Genomic DNA, 20,322 nt, shown 5'->3' with positions numbered 1-20,322 from the left:
TAAGCCGAAACTAGTTGTATTAATCTTATTAAATCTTTATAAGTAATCTCGGTTTTTAAGTCATTAAATCTATTTTTAAAAATATATATATATATATATAAAATAAAAAAAATTAAATAAAAATAGTACTATCTTAAATAAAAAAAAAAGTACCATCTCTAAACTTTTTCCAGCTAACAAACTCACTTATAACAATGAGGAAGAAAATTTCATTTCTCTTTCTTCCATTATCTCTATTTTAATCAGGTGCAAGAATTCTTTAGTATAAATAAAAACATTTTCCATCCTTTTCATTAGAACACAGTCCTTACATTGTTCCATTTAGTCTAAACACAGACTCGAAAATACCCTGGAGTTGTCATCTTTCATTAGAATATTTTTACTCTGCTACATTAAGCTTAAACATGTTTCGAAATACTGTGGAATGTATAACCCATAGTTTAACTGCAAGACCAATATAATGGACAGACAAATCAATTGAACAACACATCAAAGAAGATGTCTGAAACATAGAATACCAGAGAGAGGAGGCCTCAAAAGAAAGAAACAAGAGAAAAATCTTGGAGTTCACTGAAATAATTTTAATGTTATACCCTCTACATCTGAATATTAACAGCATTAATCAATGTAAATGGTTGTAAAATATGATCCATCGTTCTACTACGCCAACAAATGCACTCAATTAGTGCAAGTGAACAACTAATTTTAATAAGTGGACTCCTACTTCTTCTTCTTCTGCAGCTTCTCCCACTTAAGTGGGGTCACTGTTAGTTATGAGTCTCCTCCACACCTTCTTGTCTTGGGCTGTCACCACATCCAAGTTCTTCATCTTCAAGTCCTCTTCTACCAGCTCCCTCCATCTCTTCTTTGGCCGCCCACGCTTCCGCCTTCCTTGCACATCCATCTGCATGACCCTTCTTCCCACATATTCGTCCTCCCTCCTCATCACATGACCAAACCATCTCAACCTTGCCTCCTGTATTTTCGCTCCTAAGTTCGTAACTTAGGAGCGAAAATACAGCGCACATCCACCTAAGCATTCTCATCTCTGCTACTTCCATCCTGCTGATGTTATTTTTCCTCAGGGCCACAGTTTCTATAGCATATGTCATAGCTGGCCTCACTACTGTCCTATAAATTTTGCCTTTCAGATTGATCGGCACCCTCTTATCACATAACACTCCAGCCATCTCCCTCCAGTTCCTCCAACCTGCTTGTATCCTGCATCCCACTTCCTTCTCACCTCCTCCATCTTCTTCCACTGTCGAACCTAAGTATCTAAAGTCTCTCACCTTCCTGATGACATTTCCTTCCAGCTCCAGGTCTGTCTCCTGGCCACCGCCCACTGCACAACACATATACTCTGTCTTACTTCTGCTCAGTCTCATACCTCTCTCTTCCAGTACTTTTCTCCATCTTTCCAGTTTAGTTTCCGCTTCTTCTCTTGTATCTACACACAGCAAGATGTCATCTGGAAGAGAGAGGTTTGAAACCCATACAACTGTCGTAACCCATACAACATTGTCCAAGGTGCATCTTCTCTCACCTCCTCTGTTACCACCTCCATCACAATATTAAACAGAAACGGACTTAATGCTGACCCTTGATGCAAGCCAACTGTTACTTGAAAACTTTCTGTCTGTCCCAAACAGGTCCGAACACTTGTCTTCACAATTCTGTACATTTCCTGCACCAACCTGACATATTTCTCCGGCACCTTCTTCTCCCTCAGACACCTCCAGACTTCTTGCCTTGGCACTCTATCGTATGCTTTCTCCAGATCAATAAATACCAGATGTAGCTCCCTTTGTTTCTCTCGATATTTTTCCATCATCTGTCGTAACCCAAAGATAGCATCTGTTGTTGATCTACCAGGCATGAAGCCAAATTGTTCCGTTGCAATCTCCACCTCCTCACTCAATCTACCATCAAGAACCCTTTCTAGGATCTTCATTGTGTGGGACATCAACTTTATTCCTCTGTAATTTTTACAGTCTTGTGCATCCCCTTTACCCTTGTAGATGGGAACAAGAGTACTCTCCCTCCATTCCTCGGGTATATTTTCCTGTTGGCAAACTTTCATGAACAGGTCCCACAGCAGGTCAATTCCCTCTTCCCCCAGTGCCTTCCATGCCTCCACTGGAATTCTGTCGGGGCCCACCGCTTTTCCATTCCTCATCCTCTGCATGGCCTCCGTCACTTCCATTCTACTGATGTTCTGCACCATCCCCTCAGAAGGCTGCCCATCTCCTCTGTGAGTCCTTGCATTTTCCTCATTCAGAAGTCCCTCAAAGTATATTTTCCATCTGTTTCTTATGTCCACATCCCTCCATAATACTCTTCCTTCAGCATCTTTGATCTGCCTCACATGTAAGATGTCCTTAGCTGCTTTATTTCTACATTTCGCTAGTTGGTAAATTTTTCTCTGTCCTTCCTTTGTTTCTAATTGATCATACAGATCTTGATATGCCATGGCCTTCACCTGTGCCACAACTCTCTTGGCTTCTTGCTTTCTCTCTTTGTACACCTCTCTGTCCTCTTCCACTCTTGACTCATCCCACTTCTGCTTTGCCTTCCTCTTAGCTGTCACTGCCACTTGTACATCATTATTCCACCACCAACCCTCCTTCTGCTCTCTAATCTTTCCAGATGTCTCACCAAGCACCTCGATTGCACAGCTCAGGATTACTTTTGAATTATGTTTCCACCAATCTTGTACACTTTCCAGTCCATCCGAAATCCTCTCTAACACTCTCTCCCTAAAACGATTCCTCACACTCTCTTCTTTTAAGCGAAACCACTTAATTGTCTTCATCCCATGGCAACCAGAAGTTCTTATCTTCGATCTTAATTTAAAGTCTGCGCACAGCAGTCGGTGTTGTTGTGCTACTTGATCTGTTGGAATTACATACTCCTACATACTACCATATTTGTTGACACTTATTCCTTTATTGAAAGTCTACCTCTATATATTTTATCTCTGTCACATTCTAGCTTTAGTCACCTAAACTAATTTCCCCATGTCTGTGTGCTGCCAATATTTGCATTCTACTATGCACGTGTATGTATTTGAGAGAGAGAAAGCAATAGTGAAGATAATGTGAAGTTTGATGATTATTTAAACAGGTTGGTAGTATGGGCAATGAATAACTGTTGCTAGTTTAATCAAGCAAATATGGTCATAGGAAGAAAAGATTACCAACTGTGTATGCACTAGCCTGACAGAACTGGATTACAGAAAATTCATAAGGTTATGGACCTGCGAATGAAGTGATAACGGAAAGTTAGTTGAAGTTCTGCATTACTGGTGAAGGACAGAAAGGCAATACTGTGCCATTATATTATAGTAATATACAAGGTAATAAAACAAAGGGATGGGGAACTGGACAATGAGACTTATTTGTGCCTATGGTCCCACAGAAGGTTATACTAAGGTAGAAGTAGAGGAATTTTTTGAGGCTTTAGAAAAAGCAACTGACACAATGAAAAAGTGGTCCTTGTTGGGGATCTAAATAGCAGAGTAGGAAATGATTGTGAGACATACAAAAATATTTTGGGAAAATTTGGAGAAAAGAGCAAAGCTAATAACAATGGCAAATATCTGTTGGATTTCTGCTCAGGACATGGACTGGTTATTACTAACACCATGTTCCAACATAAAAATGTGTACAAATTCACATGGAGAGAAGAGGCTAGGAATAAGAAAAGTCTCATTGACTATGTTATTGTTGATAGTGATGTTTTCTCCGTGGTGCAGGACACCAGAGTGTACAGAGGATTTGAAATTGGAAGTGATCACTATTTAGTCTTGAGCAAGATAAAATTGAATTTCATATTGAAAAGAATAACATGTAAGAAAGTTTTAAAGCAAATAAAAGTTGAGCATCTCTCAGATGTGAACTGTAGAGTAAAATGCACAAAGATTATTGAAGAAAAAATGAAAGAGATTGAGAACAGGAATCAAACCTTGGAGATTCAGTGGCAAACTCTGAAGAAAACATTGATTGATTCTGCCAGTGAGGCATGTGGTGAGGTTGTCTGTAAGGATAAAAAAATCAGAACTCCCTGGTGGACACAGGAAGTTAAAGAGGCAGTGAAGGAAAAGAAGAAAGCATATCAAAAGTTCCTGTCAAATAAGTCAGCTTGTGCTGTTAGAGAATACATAGACAAATGCAAGAATGCTAATGTGTAAAACTAGCTAAACAAAAGTCATGGGTGGACTTTGGCAAGAATATAGAAAATAAATATCAAGAAGGTGGAAAAATATTCTGGAGGTTGTTGAAGAAGCTTAGGAATGGAGGAAAGAGTGGTATAAAAGGCGTTAGAGATGATAAAGGTGACATGAAAATGGGAGAAAAAGATATCCTTGAAGTATGGAGTAATTACTTTGAAAAACTGCTAAATGAAACAAGCAGTGACGACAGCACAGTGGTAAAAAACATTGACCAGGCATGCAGGCAGGAATACATATCCATACTTGAAGTAGAAAAAGCCATCCAAGGCTTGAAATGTGGAAAGGCAGCTGGAGTAGATGATATTTGACCAGAAATGCTGAAGTATGGTGGTATAAGAGTCTTACAGTGGCTGCACTACATAGTTCAGAAAGCCTGGACAGAGGGACGAATTCCCGATGATTGGAGTAGAGCTCTCATAGTACCCATATATAAAAAGGGAAATAAAACTGAATGTGAGCATTACAGAGGTATTTCCCTACTGAGTGTTCCTGGTAAGATATATGCAAGTATACTTGAGAAACTGTTGAGAAGAATTGTGGAAGAAAAGCTTGGTGAAGAACAAGCTGGATTCAGGCCAAACAGAGGCTGTCAGTATCAGATCTTTACTTTTCGAAAAGTAGTCGAGAAAGCATGGGAATATAACAAAGATCTGTATTTAAGTTTTGTCAATTTGGAAAAGGCATATGATAAGGTGCCAAGAAAGACACTATTCAATACGCTGCAGTTACATGGTGTCAATAGGGCATTATATCAAGCAATACTTAGTCTTTATTTGAGTTGTAATCAGCAGTTAGAATTGAAGGAAGTACAGGAAGATGGTTTAATGTTAAATCTGGTGTGAGACAAGGATGTACATTACCCTTCTGTTATTCATTATCTATATGGATCATATTATGAAGGAAAGTGATATTAAACATGATATCAAAATTGGAGATGTTAATGTCAGCTCTTTGCTTTATGTGGATGATATTATACTTCTAAATAAATCCGCTACAAGTCTGCAAGATTCTCTGACTAAATTGAATAGCTGTTGTAATAGGTATGGTATGAAGATCAGCAATAAAAAGACAAAGACAATGAAAATAGGCAGAATCATTGAAAATATCAACTGTGTTGTGAATGGAGAACCTGTGGAACAAGTAAAACTTTTCAGCTACTTAGGCACGATTTTTAGTGAAGATGGTAAATTAAATATAGAAATAGACAACAGAATCAGCAAAGCTGGTATGGTGGGAAGTCAATTAAATAAATTCATATGGAATAAGAGAGAAATTAGTCGGAACACTAAATTAGCTGTATACAAGACAGTGTTCAAACCAGTTTTAACTTATGGATCTGAAAGCTGGGGCAGAAGTAAAACACTTGACCAAAGACTAGAGACCGCAGATATGAGAGTCCTGAGAATGATTAGAGGCGTGAACAGATGACATCAATGGCAATATCATATTAAAAATTAGGATATTAGGAAAGAACTTGACATTGTCAGCATCCAGGAATGTGTTAGCAGAGCTAATCTCATTCCTGGCAGAGAAAACAAGTGTTCTCTGCCAGATTGGCAGCAACACGACCCAGAGGAAGACCAAGATATAGGTGGATTGATACGGTACAAAGTATCTTAGACGATAGAAATATAAGATCTGATAATGTTGGAGTCTTGACAAGTAACAGAGTGATTTGGAGGAAAATTGTAGATAGGCAGTTAGTAATGATGTAATTTTTTCATGTAGTACTATCATATTCCTGCCATGTACCCCCCTTGAGGGTAAATGCAGGAATTTGATGATGATGATGATGATAAAACAAAGGGGGAATCATCAGTCCTTAAGAAGAGGGGGGGAAAGAACAGATTTCCCCTCTTTTCAGTTTCAAGGTGGACTACATTGATTGATTGATCTCATCCATCCCTTTAGGACCGGTAGAGTCCCCTAATGAGGGAATCATGACGAAATTAATGCAGCCGGTTTGTCACTCCTTGCTACATCCCATAAGGGTAGTGTTCACGACCATAATTCGTGTGTGTGTTCATGGGGCTGGTTTGCCTGCTTTTGGGATGAAAAACCCCAGATAAACTGGCAGAAAAAAACCCTGCTCACACCCAAGACTAGCTAACTTGGTTATTGCCAAGGAAGATCCTTAAGCTCCTCATGTCATCGATGGGAATCAAACCTAGGGCACTCCTTCCCCAGGCATATGGTTGCGAAGAGCAAAGTCACTAGGCTAACCACGTGGACTTGACTAGATTGCGAATGCTTAAATTTAGGCTTAATCTAATGCTGGTTATTTGTCAGTGCTTTCTGCCATGGCTGCCATTGATTAATTTTAATCTCTAACTGTCTAGCTTGACTACAAACAAACAAATAGTATGTGAAAAAAGTATAAACTGGAATAGGAGTTTCTACAGTCTCATTTTCTTTAATTCCAACATGGCTGGGAATCCAGCACAACTGAACAGCAAAATTAAGAATTTTCCTTTCACACAATAGTTGTCAAATATCAAAGCACTGAATGTGGAGTGTACACAGAACAGATGGCCTTTAAGAAACTCACTAAGTCTGTATAAATCAGATTTTTGGTAGAAGTTTTCTTTTATATGTACATGTAAAAGCTGAATGCATGCAGCTCAGCAGTATAATACTGCAGCCAAGTTCGAACTAAGGTGGATATAATTTGGTCAGGAAACACAGCAGCATAACCAGCAGAGGCCTCAGATCTCAAACCATCAGTTCAGATGAGTAAGAAATCAGTGCCACTGTTTGGTACATGTTACAGGTAACAACTGCAGGTAAAGTGATGGTGCATGAGACTTCCTTAGCTAGCAGAAAAAGAAGCTGCAAGATGGAGTGCAAACTTGCCATGAAGAGAATGCTAGTATGTTCAATGCAGGTAATGCTAACATTCAGACCAAACAGGTGAATGGCAGTCTGATATGTGTAATATTGAACTTTCCAGCAGAGAAAAAAATACCAGCCCATGTATGATGTTTACGAAGAGAATATTTTTAGGGCATACTGAAGATACAACCATTTCTGTAAAAGTAACCGAGTAAATTCACTTGCTTCGATGAATAGGATCCAACCAATGGAGAGTGGTCTCCATTGCAGAAGAGTAAAGTTGGAATCCATAATCAAGTTTTGAATGAACAAGAGTGCAATAAAGGCAGAGCCAGGAAAAATCAATCTCCACCTTATTCTGTAGAGGACAGAGTGCAAAGGATACTCTATGCTCTTTCACCTTCCTCTTGACTGGCAAATGCATATAAGGAATGCAAGTTTTCTGTTAAAATTGAGTCCTAAGAATTTAGCTAGTATTTGTCCCATCCTTAACTCTGGATGAAGGGTACATTTTTGGCAGAAGTGTACGCTGACTTTTTTCAGCTGAAAACTTCAACCGATGTCTCATGTTACAAGAATGACAATCAATTGAATTTATTTTGACAGCAATGAGTGTTACACTTAAAAAAAGAGCTTTGTGCAACAGCCACTCAAAGATTTAGTCAGAGAAAATTTTTAATTAAAAAATAAAAAAAAAATAAAATAAAAAAAAATTGTTGCTGAGAGTCTCATGAAGATGTTCCCATGAGACCTAGATGACAGAGGTCTTTTAGTATGCCATCTCTACAGGCTGCATTATCATAAGCTTTTTCCATGTCAAAGAAAGAGATGTTCTCATTTCAGGAACGCATCTTTTAGATGTTTTGAAATGAACCAAATGGTCTACTACTGTCAAACAATTGTGTGAGAGCCACACTGTGTTGGAAAGATCAATGCTTTCTAAATAATGGCTTTTTTTTCCTGTTTTTTTTTCGTGGAATGGCAGAAAACTGACTTATGCCACAAATCTCTAAATACCTTTTCAGTATAGTATAGCAGAAGGAGATCCAAAGATGTTTTATCATCTCATACTGAATGTCATGAGAATGAGAGCTCTTTTTAGAGCCTCCTTAATAAATGACTGATTACAGCTCTAGCACATTTTTAGAAAATGTTGGGCCACTGTTTCTCTTGTTATTCTTCCAATATCAAAAATTCAGAAAACGGGATGCTATTCCTCAGATTTTCAAGGCTTTCCCCTAATATAACTGCAAATACTTTGGGCCCAACTATGCATCAATTATGTTTAAGGGTAAATGAACGGCATGTCTCTCTCTCTCTCTCTCGCGTGCACACACACACACACAGTCGTACAAGCTCGGACGCGCGCCTGAAACTGCTCCTGCTTTTACCTTGATTTTATGTGGTATCGAACAGAAAACTGGATGTATCTAGTATCGACTGATAGCTCTTACAGTGCTCTATCTAACAGTGAGTAATATACTCAATCGTTTCATAGTTCTAAGCATATAAGACTGAAATTTTATTCCATCTTTTTTGAACTGAATACTGCTGTGGTCAGACTATCTATTGTTCAGCATCTCAAAGACAACATCCCAGTCATAATAGGATCAGCAAGGGCAACCCCTCCACACACACACAACTGCTGCCACTGGGAGGTACAAAGGACACAAGAAACAACCCTCTGAAGCCTAATTCAATTGAAGAGTCACTTCTAGGAACAAGCAGAAAAACTGTAAGTACACTACCTTAAACTTTGTATCTTAGAAAGAGTAGCATTTCAATAGGAAAGCTATAACACAACTTTAAGTAACATTAAGATGGTGGCACGGGACAAATTAGAGTTCGAAAAAGCCCCAGATCTGCTGCGTAACGTTGCCAAAGTAAGCAACAATCTAAGAAATGATTTAAAAAAGGACATACTAACTTTGGTGAGTGAACTAACGAAGGTATTTAATCAAATGAAAAATGCAACTAAAGTATCAAAAGAACAACAGACTACTACAAACAACCAGGGACGGGTTAACTTAGCTCAACCTACTCAGCTATACTCGCAAGTCGTTAAAAACAACGCTAAAAACAAAGAGGAATCCAAAAATAATCCTTGCTATAAATTAATAGTAAAACTGATAGCTCAACTAAACAGCGAAGAAACCAAAAATCTTATAAAAGAAAAAATAGATCCAAGAAAAATAAAAATCGGAATCACAAAAATGAAAAGTATTAATAACAGAGGAGTGTTAATTGAATCCAAAGAAAAGACCGATATAGACTTGCTACATAATGAAATATCTAAGGAATGCAAAGACACATTAGTAGCAAATCCCAGTAAGAAACATCTACCAAGGCTCATAATATATGATATTCCCAGTGAAATAGATACGAACAATGCAATAGACTCAATCCGCATACAAAACGAAGAACTCTTCATCGGCGACACAAAGATGACACAGAAATTTATCGTACAAATGAAAAAAAAAATGAACAAAAAGAAACCTGATTATAGAAGTCAATCCAATGGTGAGGACCAAACTGCTGAAAACCAATGTTAAAATGCTATGGAAAATTTGCTATTGTGCAGACTATGTAAGCGTTCTGAGATGCTTTAACTACAATAAATTTCACCATCATCCACGAGACTGCAGGGGAAAAACCACCTGTCCATTCTGCTCCAAAAAACATAAGTTCAGCAAGTGTCCACGAAATAAGTCCGAGATGAATTGCATAAATTGCCAAAATCAAAAACGACTGCAAACACATGGCACTAAGCAAAGACTGCCCAACATACAACTACTACAGACAGCTCAAAATTCAAAACATAGATTATGGGAAGCAATAATAAAGCTTGTAGAAACAGCACTACTTCCCTGGCATGTCTTCAAATAAATCTACAATGCTCTATCAAGTCTGCTAATAACTTAACAGAACTCATAAATAGAAAAAATATAGGACTGGCATTAATACAAGAACCCTACAACACCAACAACTAAATATGCAGTTTTCCAAGTAATTAAATATATTTTCCAAAGGATCAGAAAGAAAGAGAGCTGCAATACTCGTGGTAAACCCTGAAGTCGAGGCAATATTAATAACCCAGCAGAGCAATGAGGACTCGGTACTTATTGAAATTACGTACAGAGGAATTAAAACTTTTGCTGCAAGTATGTATATAAACTATCACACTGACGTAAAATATGACTTAGAAAAAATGGGCAACATGGTGGATTTTATCATCAACCACGGCTTAATTATGGGAACAGATAGCAACGTCCATTCAGTTTTATGGTTTAACGAGAGCACAAACAACAGAGGTGAAAATTTGGAAGAGTTCATAGCATCAAACTCCCTACACATACTAAACGACAACAGTAACACTCCATCATTTGAAAATATCAGAAGAAGCAGCTTCATTGATCCGACACTGGCAAACAACGCTATTTTACCCTGGTTTTCTGAATGGAAATGTGAAGAAGAGGAAAGCTGTTCTGATCATTGCATATTAAGTTTTAATAACAGTAACAAAAATATAAACGGAATAAACAACACAAACCATTGCATTAACATCAAGTACTACACCAATAAAACCAATCTAGAGATATTTGTTCAAGTATTAAAAACCGAATTTTCATGCCTAATCTCAGAACATCACTTTAATGGGATCAGCAAACAACAGTTCAGCTTTGACAAGAACCTAGCCATCTGGGCATCAGAACAGGCCAATATAGACTTCCTTGCTTATGTGCTTTAATCAGGTCTGAAAAAATCCAGTGACCAAACACTCAGACTCAGAACAACCAAGAAGCTAAACATCAAAGGAAGAAAATCAGTACCTTGGTGAAACGCCAAATTAACAGTCCTAAGAAAACCTGTTAATGCACTTAGATGACTATATCAAAGAACACACAATAACCAAGATTTAAGACAGAGCAGAAGACAGAACTACTACAAAGCCAAATACAGCTATCAGTCCAAAATTACAAACGCAAAACAGAATTATGGAAAAAATTCTGTACTGTTTCAACTATATTGAATCCTTCGAATTGTATATATAAATTAGCAGCAAACCATCAAGAAAACAGATGGCACCTACACTAAAAACTTAGTAGAAACTGCAGCTATTATGATTAATAAGTTTATTCCCGATGACGATGAATCAACAGACGAAGAAATCACAAAACCTACAGACAAAGAATTAAAACAGACATAGATACTCCTAACGACGACATTTACAACTAAAGAATTCGAGTCGATATTAAGATCAATGGATCCAAATAAAACTCCTGGAGAGGACGGAATAACCAGTGATATACTACTAAGAGTGTTTGTCGAATTCCCCAAATTCATAACAACAGTTTACAACGAATGCCTAAAAAGAGGGCAATTTCCTTTAAAATGGAAACGTTCTAAAATTACACCCATCAGGTAAAGAAAAATCTGACGAAATTAGCAAATACAGGTCAATCGGTCTCAAACTTTGCTGGTAAGGTCCTAGAAAAACTTCCAATAAACCAAATAATGCACTATGTCTACTCAAGAAACCTATTAACCAGCAATCAATATGCATTTAGACCTCAATCCACCACAGTAGATACAATTATGGAGGCAGAAGAGTTCGCAAAAGACAATCTACAGCAAAAAAAAAAAAAAAAAAAAAAGATGTACTACTGATCTCACTCGATGTACAAGGAGCTTTTGATGCTGCGTGGTGGCCAGCCATAATCAATTGATTAAAAGATTTAAAATGTCCAAAAAACTTACTTGATCTTACAAAAAATTATTTTACGGACAGAAGAGCAACCATGCTATTAAAAACCACAGCTGTAACGAAAGAAGTCAAACGAGGCTGCCTTCAAGGTTCCTTCTGTGGACCAGGCTTCTGCAACATCCAGTATGACTCGCTATTAAGACTTCCTTTCACTACTAAAACAAAAGTCATAGTTTTTGCCGATGATGCAATGATAATGATTCGGGACACGATGGCTTACAACTAGAAGTAACAGCCAATGAAGAACTCTTTAAAATTGCAGAGTGGGCATACGAGAAGAAAGTTACATTCAATAGCAGCAAGTCTAAAATGCTTCGGATCTCACTTAAACAATCAAAACAACCTGTTACAGCCTTCCTAAACGGAGAAGTTCGAGTTAGCCAGTGAGCTAAAATACCTAAGGGGGTAATAATAGATGAAAGATTTACCTTCAATAAGCCCATCTCATATGTTGCCGAAAAAAGGTTACAAATTGTAAACCTTTTCTAACAAAGTCGGCAAGGATTAAGTGGGAATTAGGCCAACGGGCACTGAAAACAATATATACCGGAGTTATACTACCATTAATATCTGATGCTGCAACTGCCTGGAAACATTCACTAAAATCAAAGCAAAATCGACAAAAGCTAAATAGAGTTCAACGCCTTATAAGCCATATGTATAATTAAAGGATACAGGACAATATCTTTCGAGGCAGCTTGCATCATTGCAGCGCTAACACCGATCTGCCTGAAAATATAAGAATTCTCTAATATACGAAGTCACTTCTGGAAGATAATGAAAATTCTAACAGTGATCCAAATTGCTACGAACGTCCGCTTCACTACAGTAAGTGGCCTCATCCAGCAAAGAAAACAAATATTAAGAAGGAAAGCTCTGAAAGTGACGAATTCCATATATACACTGACGGAAGCAAAACTGGAGGGAATGTCGGCTGTTCTTTCATTGCATATAACAGGCAGTCCATTATACAAGAACGCTGTTCTAGATTGCATCCTCTCTGTTCCAACAACCAAGCAGAACAACTATAGTTCATTCACTTATATATCTCCAGGAATTAGAAGTCAACACCTCTCATCAAAAGATAGCAACAATTTACAGTGACAGTAGAAGCACTATAGATGGCACAAAAAAACAGAACAACCATATAGCGTTAATAGAACAGACAAGAAAGCTGGTTTAGAATATCATTCTATCGGGATGGGAAATCAACTTCTGCTGGGTGAATGCACATACTGGGGCTGTAGGAAACGAGAGAGCGGATCAGTTGGCAAAAGAAGCGGCTAGAAACAAGTTACCAAAAGTAGTCAAAATCTGCTATAAAAACACTTGCAGAAGAAAGAAGCCTAGAGTTGTGAATAGAAGAATGGAAAAATATCAAAGAATATCAAAAAAATGGATCATCAATAAAAGAATTCATTCCTAGCATCAGAAGCAGTCTCCGATTGAAAAAACACACTATTTCTTCAGGTTTAACCACACTACTAACGGGACATGGAAAACTAAGACACTACTTACACAAATTCCATATCGTGGAATCACCATCATGGATTTGTAGTTCACAACTTCAGACTGCTGACCACATACTTTACGACTGCCAGCTACTAGACTCTATACGAATGCCCCTAATGCAACGTCATTACTTCTAGAGACAAGTAGCCAGTGTCAAAACAGAGACTTATCGAAAAGTATTACTCAGAACTAATTAAATTTGCCAATAAGATCAACTACCAATCGTTGTAAAGTAACATAAATTACTGATATTGTATGAATTATATAGTATAAATATATGTATATATAAATATGGACGAAAAAGTCAGAATATGTACATATAGATGTAAAATATAAATGTAAATATTAATACTGATACAAAATTGGAAATGTAAATGTTAATCAGTACTTGGAAGCTACATGTAATATATGCATTGTATGCAATGGAGCATGTAGGAATAAATTACTTCATGGTAGGGTTACTATTAGGAGGAAAATGCAAAACACACATACTTCATTTTTTCAGATCTTATTCCACATAATTTTTTTTTTACAGCTGTTGCATAAGTGATAGATGTAAACTTGATACGTGACTGTTTATCATTCTGATATCTAACATAATATGCTTTGGTCCAATTGCACATTTAAAAACCAAGATATAATGTGACAGGATATCTCCAAAATATATACCCCATGCTCTTGATATGATGGAAATCAAGATGTTTTTGGAATTGCAGTTACTGTTGCCTAGACAATACCATTTAACATATATCACTTCTTTGGTAAGTGTTTGGCTGACTGCTTTAGCATTAAATTTAGCAAGATGGGGAAAACTTATTCCAGCTGGCTTGGTCTCTTGTTCTCCTACATGGAGATCCATTTTCCACATGGATGTCCATGTAGGAGAACATGGCGCCTGTGACAATAGTGCAAATCATAGGAAAACAATCAGTTCGATACATGTTCACTTTGGCATTGCCCATGAAAAGTGCAAGGATAGCAGGGGGGAACAGACTAAGATCTAATGCAGAATAGAAATGGGAAGGCACATGGAAAAAAGTACTGCATCCATTATTAAAAATAGGCAGCTCTTTACTGCCAAGCATATGCTCAATAATATGGCCTCATCTATTTGCATGAGTTGGTACTACCATAAGTACAGACTGGCAGTTGAAATACAAGATTATCAAGGTAGATCTGATGTAACTCAAAACTTGGCAGTAAGCCACTGACAGGCAAAAGGCTATTAATTTAAAACAGTGTTAAGCTGGACATGCTGAAAAGGAGCAAGGTTGCCCGCCAGGACAGCAACTTTCCATGAGGAGGTTCATCTTCACTTCTGTTCTTAAGAATTATAGTGAAATGCCTTAAGGTGGAGATCTCACTTTAAATATGTCTTCTGCAGACAAACAGATTGGTTTGCATTTCTGTAACAATAACAAGGTTCTTCAAAATATTAATGATATATATATTTAAACAAAATAAAAACTGATATTTTGGCAGAATCCATAACAGTTCCACAGTGAGAATAGTCTTGATTCTTTCAGCTTTTACTTGTACAATTTCTTAGAGGTTGAGGACTTACCTTTGTCTGGCTTATATTTTGTTGAATGAACAGCCAGTGTCCATTTCTTTCCCTGAAAGAATATTTAATACATTACCTGATGTGTCAGGATCAGTTGTGTTTAATTTACATTCAGTGGATACAGAAGAATATTTTTTTTTTGTGAAGGTATCTAGTGTTTTTTCTTTTAGTGATGCTCTTGCCATAATTTTCTTGACAAGTGGGTTCTCAGTGAACATGATCATTTTAGGAGATGTTTCAGGAGTGACACAGTAATAGGTTGGCGATTAATGAGCTCCAGAGAGAAGCATTAATGATCAAAATGTAGGTATGATGAAATTATTGGATGGTAGAATATGCACACAACCGTGTTATTTGATATTTTCTGAACTGCTACATTCTCAGTAGGAGGATTTCAAAACAGGTGTTTAAGGGGGCTAGCTTCATCTTTGCATCCTGATTTCATTTTGTTTGTATCGTTTAGATTGCTTTTTTATCCTTCTGCTTTTGGCATGCACAGGAGTATGATGGATGGTCTCTCTCACAGTTAACACATTTAGGCTTCTTTGCAAAAAGTAATATTATCATGCTCTTTACTAACAAATCAGACAGTGAAAATGGATGGCTTGAGCAAGCCCATATTTCTGACATTTAAAGTATCTTAGTGAACCTTTGGGATGTAGAGTCTAACAGGACAAAATGAGTCATCCTACTTTTACTGATATTAGAGGTTTAGACATATCAAAGGTAAAGATGGTGTTCCTATTTGGAACAAGGTGAACCATCCCCAAGTATCAGATGTGCCCTCTGTCATGCCATTTGAACATTAAACTCTGAACCTATCTCCTCATTTGGAACATAAGAGATCCCATTCCGATACACCTCAGAACAGCCGAGTGTTTTATGAGGTCTTACCATAATTGGCATTTCGGTACACAATAAATAACGGAAAAAACTCACGTAGAAAGATTATTTATTAGTATAATTTTCGCCTGTGTGTCACAGGCATCTTCAGTACATTAAGCTCAAAATTAAACACTAACTGACAATTCCAAAAAGCGCCACCTAAGTAGCTGGTGTAAGATAACTAAAAAGGTCAATAACTTTCCTAAAAAAAAAATTAATACAATAAAAAGTTAGGAAAGATTAGCTGATCTTTATGGAAGATAGTACTTTACAAATCAGCTAATCTTTCCTAACTTTTTATTGTATTAATTTTTTTTTAGGAAAGTTATTGACCTTTTTAGTTATCTTACACCAGCTACTTAGGTGGTGCTTTTTGGAATTGTCTGTTAGTGTTTAATTTTGAGCTTAATGTACTGAAGATGCCTGTGACACACAGGCGAAAATTATACTAATAAATAATCTTTCTACGCGAGTTTTTTCCGTTATTTATTGTGTACCGATATGTCTACTCACGGTTTACCTCTTTTAAAACTCATAATTGGCATTTCATCAATAGATGTTGTTTGCAATAGTTTTTCCAAGTACTGCTGACAGTATTTTGACAAGAATATCACTAGAACAATGTTTTCTTAGCTGTTTTGAGAGAGAGATCCTGCTAGTTCTAAACCTTTTTGAATAAAGAAAGGTAAAATTTTTCAATTGGCTTTTCACCTGTTGCACGGATGATAATGATGAGAAACGCTGCTGTATTTATATCTGTATCAGATGTCTTTGTTTATTTCTGATGTGTTGTTAAATGATCTATGGTACTGGGTATTTGATTAAGGTCTTTTGAGGTTCTGTGGAAAATTTGAGGATGAAGGATGCATGCTCAAACAGAGAGTCACTCATGGACATCAGCCATCCAGCAAGCAATAAATGTGCTTGGAAGTGGAATGCTAGAGTCACTCCAGACACTGCAGTCAGCCTTGTCCCTGTTCTTGGACCATGGGGTAGGAGACTTACTGCAACAGACTCTTGCTGGAAAGTCCACTAACCAAATGATCCTTGTCAGGTCATTCAAGACTATCTATCCTGCTGACAAAGGGGCTAAAACAAGGCAAGGGGACCAGGAGTCATCTTTCCCTGTTCAAGGGTCTCACTGCACAGTAAAAGCAGCAGGGCATTGGATCCCAGTGATGGTGGTCTGAAAATAGGATAAAAAAAAACTCGTGAGAAGTAGAATGAAGAACACGGAAAGTGTAGAAAAAGAGGAAGAATGAAAAGGGCCAGCATCATCACTATAATACTATAAGATGGTTTCCACTACCTTGGAAACTCTACTCAAACTGGAACTGCAGGATAAGACTAATGTTTTCTGTGGCTACCTAAAAATAGAATGACTTCAAAAATTAAATTCCAATGAAAAGCTTTTGATGTAGTTTTATAATTTTTAAAGTTTAGTTATCTATTAATAGTCACATTTTTTCCCTTTGCCAGAGGTCAAGCTAGGGCTACCAGTTGACCAAATTAGTAATGCTGTAGTATACTTATCATGTAATTATGAATTGTAACTAAGAGTTCACTAACAAAAAATAAAATTTCAAAACACATGCTACTGCACTATTGTGGACTTTTGCTTAGTCATATATGGGAACCAACAGTTGAAAATGATTGTTTACCTTATGAAAGATATTTCATTACAAACTTTTGAGATGAAATATCTTGACTAGACTATGATTATATAGAAAGCAGATGACTTCACATCTTTATATACAACAATGCACAGCACACTTCCTTCTCAGGTATAGTACCATGCCAGAATAACTACCCAGACACATGGAAATATGAGATGATTGAAAGATTGCAGAATTGTCAAGAAATTAGCAGAGCAAAAAAGTCTCAGTTAAGAAACAAAATTGTATGAATAAATGAGAGAAATGGAGTTTCCCTGGTGTTAAAACTAATATTAGTGATGCTGTCAAAATGCAAAAAAAGAAGATTAATTGTTGGCTGGTACTAATGACCATAGATGAAAAGTACAATATGAGGGAGGATGTGAAGGAGTTATTGAAAGAAGGAAGAGAGAGAGAGAGAAGGGTGGAAGTCTTATCATGTGACAGAAGTGAACTGAGGAGGAGAGTATTGATATAAATGAATCATTAGCATATAGAAACTGTAGCATCCCCCTTAGGCCTCCAACCACCTATGCATCTTGAAATGACCACCACATTGTTTCTTGCTGACAAAAGACGAATTGCAGCTACAGGTATAGAATGCGAAGGGTTTAGTATTTCAGGAAAGATAGAGAAGATGGGATGGGGAGAGAAAGATACTGATTACAGACGAAGTGCAGCCAAAAAGAGCAGGACACAGGTGGGTAGATACAGTCCAACCACATAAGCAAGAGCTGTCGTTGGCAGACTGCCAAGAAGTCAATTCATGTTGAAGGGGAGAAAGAAATAAGGCGATGTACGAATTGTCACCAACATGCGAAATCACGTGCTTTATACATAAAATTTACCAACTGTTATACAAGCAAAATAGTTACCACTATAAAAACTACAATGATCATAAAAGAGAAGTTAATTTTCCGACATGCAATAATAAACACTCATCCCATACAGATTGATTACCCTATTATCGGAATGGATTCTCCTTTTTTTGACATGCACAGAAATGTCAAAGGGTCTCTTATCTGTGGGCATACTATAGCAGTTCTCTTAAAGCCTCCTGGTGTGAGATTTACATCAATAGGACAAAAATTTATTGGAACTATAGGCCTTGGGAGAGGGATTCAGGAATGGTGTGGAAGACATGCATCAGAAAATTAGCACAATGAGTTATTATTAGGGACTCCAACTATGAAGACAGATCAGAAAGAGGAAAAATAACAAGGCAGGACTGAAATGGAATTTCTATACTTACTGAGAGATAATTACTTGAAGCAGTATATCATGGAGAGGGACCTAGGGTACAAAATTGTTAGATCTGGTCATAGGATCAGAAGACCTGTCCACAACCATGGTGATCTGAAGCTCTCTCTCCATAGAGAGAGAGCTTCAGATTAAACAAAGAGTGATCATATCTTGATCTGGGATATTGCAGAACGTGGAATTTTCAGTCAAGAAGGTGTGCTGTGGGATTAGATGGGATATCAGTTCACATTTTATGAGGATGTGGAAAGGAACTAGCAATAACTGACTAGGCTATTTTAAATTTAAATTTCAGCTATTGCAAATTCCAAAAGGTTGAAAGAGGTCAAAATAATTCTTTTGGATAAAGGAGGCTGTAGACTGCAGTAGCAAATTACAGACCGATCACTATATCAGAATTGGTGTTAAGAGTATGAAGCACAGTTTCATGAAAGGTTGGCGTGATGAGCAAGTAATTTACCAACTTCATGGTAGAATGACATGGAACTCTATTACACAAATTGGAACGAAATGGGGAAAGATTTGAAATTGGTAATATGCATATAGCAGTGGCCGGTGGATAAATACCAGGAAGTAGTATATAGTGGAGAAGAATCCAGGAGAGAGCAGGTGACTAGTAGTGTGCTACAAGGGTCTGTGCTTGGACCACTGCTGTTTAATTTGGAAAATGATCTGAAGAAAATATTCATTTGTTTGTTGATGATGTAAAATTGGGCAGGGTAATAGTTAATCAAGGTGATGAGAGGTTGCAGGATGATTTAAATTGGCTGACGGTGTGGACAAAATATAATGGGCGAGAGAGTTTACTGTAGAGAAATGTAAAGTTATGCATTTTGGAATAGTTTACAAACTGTGTACAACTTTGATATGGAACTGTACTCCAGTAAATTGATGAGGCTAGAGATTTTTTTTGGGGGGAGGTAGACAGAGTTCAGGTTTAGAAAGCATTTTGCTAAGTTTGCCAAGGGAGCTCATCAGAATATTCGGTTACTAAAGAACACATTAACAAGCAGAGATAAATAAGTTATCATTCCTCTTTATAAAGCTTTGATACATCCACATTTGGATTACTGTGCTTAGGTCTGGTCACCTGGATTTATTGGGGATGAGGAATTTTGTCCTGTAAAGCTACCATTTGAAGTAAATATGTTAATGTTATATATTAGCATGTTTAATGGTCTGTGAATAAAAAATGCATGCATTTTATAAGTGATGCAAGCCTATCTTTTTTATGAATAATACCATTTTTCATTTCTAACATTTGTCTTGAATTGCTTTTGTAGAAAAAAAACCAACAATTTCTCCACCACATTATAAACAAATGTGGGAAAACATTTAGATCATAAAAACTGTCCATAAAATAAAAATCCTTAGGTCTACTTGTATAACTACATTAGTGCTTCTCTGAATTCTGACTGACTCCACAACATTATCAGATGAACAAGGCCAATGATGCCATATGACATGGCAGCTACTTAGAAAATAATAAAAAAAAAACAACATTTAGGTTAGAATCAATATAATGAAATATAAAATAAACATTTCTTAATTTTCCGAGTTTAAATATACACCATTAACTGCCAAATTCTGCATATTCCATAATTGGTAAGAAATA

At 37.0% G+C, this 20,322-nt stretch overlaps 1 protein-coding gene across 1 annotated transcript in view; it reads right to left on the bottom strand.

The window, feature by feature from the left end:
• Positions 1-20,322, bottom strand: part of Paics (PAICS bifunctional enzyme) — a 130,167-nt gene that overhangs the window by 13,735 nt on the left and 96,110 nt on the right. The gene's annotated exons all lie outside the window — the stretch shown is intronic.

This window comes from Typopeltis vanoorti, chromosome 5, assembly GCF_054136105.1.
Source record: "Typopeltis vanoorti isolate ZY-2024b chromosome 5, IOZ_Tvanoo_1.0, whole genome shotgun sequence".
NCBI lineage: Eukaryota > Metazoa > Arthropoda > Arachnida > Uropygi > Thelyphonidae > Typopeltis > Typopeltis vanoorti.
This window is presented reverse-complemented; position numbering and strand designations above follow the sequence as displayed.